Genomic DNA, 3,341 nt, shown 5'->3' with positions numbered 1-3,341 from the left:
CTAGCCTAAAGAAATCAGCGCTCCAGTGAAGAGGGCTCTTACTGAGAGAGGGAAGGAGGCTGCGATTTCTCTCCCTGCTTTCCCATTGTTTGTGCATTTTGTCTGTAATTCTTTCAAAATTCTTTCAAAAATTTCTTCCAACAGTTCTTGGGCTAGGAACTGGAACCAAAGACTCCCCATTTCATGTGCAGGTGTGCAGCCTAACCAGCAAACTACACCCCTACAGTCTTGCTTGCTTGCTCTCTAATCCAATGAACCTCAAATTCTTCTTTGGTAGTTAGGAGACTTTCCGAGAATGGAGGTCTGGGTCTCCCTAAGCAGAGAAGGAACTAAATGTGGACTCCTGTGAGCTGTGAGCGCACTCTGCCTCCTGCACGAGGTAGGCACCTTTGTCTCTGACCATGCAAAAAAGCAGTTTCTGCTCCAGTACCACAATAAGAACAGGAGAAGCACAAAAAAACCCCAAACCAAACCCACCCTGTACACTCCTAGCTATCAGCTGCTGTCAGCTCAAGAACTTCCTGAGCCAGATATGATTTATATTTAACAACTCTCAGTGAATTTCATTTCACTGGAGACTTTTGTCTCCACTACATCCTTTTTTGAGGTCTGGTTTTAAATTTCTGCTAGGAATAGGATTCAAGACACATTGCCATGCTTTACCTACTGATAACTTTAAGAACTTCCAGCTGAAGAGCGCTCTGTTTTGAGGAGTCCCTAGTTCTCCATGTTTATCGCATGGGAAGACGAGGCAATTGACTCTATTCTGGATTCCCAAGGGGACATAATCAGCATGACTTCAGCTGAGCTGCATTGAAGATCGCAATGAAAGCTTCAGGAAGAAGAAGACATAACTACTAGTAACAGAGCCTGATGAACTGGAGGGTCTAACTTGAGTATAGAGTTGGGCTGGCATTTCCTAAAATTTCAAGTTTTAGTCTTAGTAGTTGGCACGTACACAAGCGGCAGAAAGAAATACTTCTGACAGAGTCTACTAGTTATTCATTTTCCACAATATTTAAATAAAAGAAGGGAGAAATTAACTGAACAGGAGTGTGCACTAGTGGAAAACTTATTTTCTCTTTTAATTGATTCGGTTAACTGAATAGCAGTGTTTTTCAGTGTCAGATACACAAATGACTGTTGATGGGAATCATTATGTCTGGGTTTGCACTTCCTTTCAGTGGAAACTGCTATTAAGGTCTAAGTGCCTACAGAAGTAAAGCTTTTAACCTCCCCCTGCTATGACAGTTTATCATTATGAATTCCATTTCAACACAGTGAGCCAAACAAGGTGCACAGATGAAGTGGGATACCATTTACTTTTACACAGCTAATACATTGCTAATTACACCTGACTAAATATTGAAACAGGAATTTCTAATAACATTAACCATTATTCTCTTTTAAATGTGTTTTGCTGGAGGACTGTTCAGAACTGCAATCACAATTTCAAGTATAATAAAGCAGAAATAAAAGGAGGTTTTATTATTTTTAGCTTTCAGTAGTGAGGTGAAAATAATAAGTATTTTTTAGCTGTTTGCCTACACGAGGCCAATGCAAACATCCAGTAATGTGGAGGTTTCTGCCATTAATAATACATGAAGTCATCCTGATGAACTCATAGACCTGAATTAACTTTTTTTTGTTCTGGAAAAGCTATAGAAAATTGAAAATCTCTGCAGAGGCTTTCTATATGGCTATATAGAAATCTATATAGATGTCACCCTGCCTGCTCATCGTGAGAGCTGGAAAAGAATGACCTTTCTAAAACTAGAAAAATTCCCTATAGGTACTAATGTAAGCTGGTCCCATACTCGGGCCTCCTGTCCTTTTTGCAGCTACCTGCTGCTGTGGGCCTTCACCGGCCAGCCCCTCTCCTACCTTCCCCCAGATCACACACCCCATGCGTTCCCCAGGTAGACACATTCCCTCAGCTGGGACTCTCCTTCTGCAGCTATTTGTCCTCCCCACTGCCAGAAACAGCATCTGGAGTCACAGCAGAAGAATTGTATCATGCTGATCCCACACTTGAGTAACTTGCCCATTTTAAGTCACCCCGACCTGTACTGAAAGCGCATTGCAGACACTCCGGGACATATCTCTCCTTTTGCTATTCGCTATTAGGAAGCGGAGTGCCTTGGGGCCTGCCCAATAGCCTGTGCAGGTGTGCTTGGCAGCGTGCTAACACTGGGAATGTTCTGGACGGCGTGGTCTAGCAGGGCATCTCCAGATGTGTTACAGGGAGGGCAGGAAAGTCTTTTCCTGAGAACACTGTTGAGGCAATCCTTAACTAGCCACGTTGACATAAATAGCGAACCTTTAGTCAGTAACGCATTGGCACTTAATCGCTAGGCCACTACCTTCCTGGGCAAGGTCACAAATACAGAGAAACTTTTTATAGGATGCAGCACGTAGATCTGTGAAATAATGAAATAAGGGGATGAGTTACCTATCCACGCTTGAACAGGTTCTGAAAAATACAGTCTTGATACACTATATAGTGACAATGCAGACACAGCTGGTAAAGCTCCTTTACATCATCACAACACATTTGGAGGTAAAATAGTTGCTACTGGGCTTGCGTTCCCTTTGGAAAATAAAACAGTTGTATCTCAAAGATCATAAAGACCTGCTCATTTGTGTCTGGGTTTGTGATCCCAGGGCTGTTGTATCTGCATACAGATTGATGCATGCTTGCCCAGAAGATTATCTGGTAGGTTTACAAAAAGGCTTCTAAAAGCCATGTCCTAATTTATGACAGCAAAAATCTAGGGGAAATTACTACAACCTTATATGTAGTATAATCTGATCATTTGTACAGCTTTTATCTTATTTTAGAATTCAGATTTATGTTCTTGTGATACCACAATCTTCAATACACTTACATTGAAAAGGAGGGAATGTTAATGCTGCTGACACCAGTCCTGTTTCAAATTTCCTGTCAAGTCACGAAACAGAGCGCAAGTCCTCAAAAATCCGTGGTATAATTCTTTTGAATAATTCTGAGATATGCTCTTAGTTGTACCCAACAATAATTACAGAGAGCAGAAGGAGGGTGGGAGGGAGGAGCGGAAAAGGGAATCATCTATAAAAAAGGAACCCTGGGCCTTCTGGTGTTTTCCTGGCTCCGGCTGCCATCTAGTGTTTGGTCAGACACGATGAGGTACACGGCTTATTTCGAGTCTGCGTGAACCTTCCCTGAGACTGAACTCGGCCTGTATACGCAGGCAGAATAAATAGTACTGAACCACCTCTCCAAGGGACAGCAGAGGAGGAAGACTTAACACAGCAAGTTGATGAAGAGTTCCTATGAAATTAGTTTTAAAGTATTTGAGGTA

Source organism: Pygoscelis adeliae, unplaced genomic scaffold, assembly GCF_000699105.1.
Source record: "Pygoscelis adeliae isolate BGI_AS28 unplaced genomic scaffold, ASM69910v1 Scaffold101, whole genome shotgun sequence".
Classification (NCBI taxonomy): Eukaryota; Metazoa; Chordata; class Aves; order Sphenisciformes; family Spheniscidae; genus Pygoscelis; species Pygoscelis adeliae.
Note: the sequence above shows the minus strand (reverse complement) of the source record.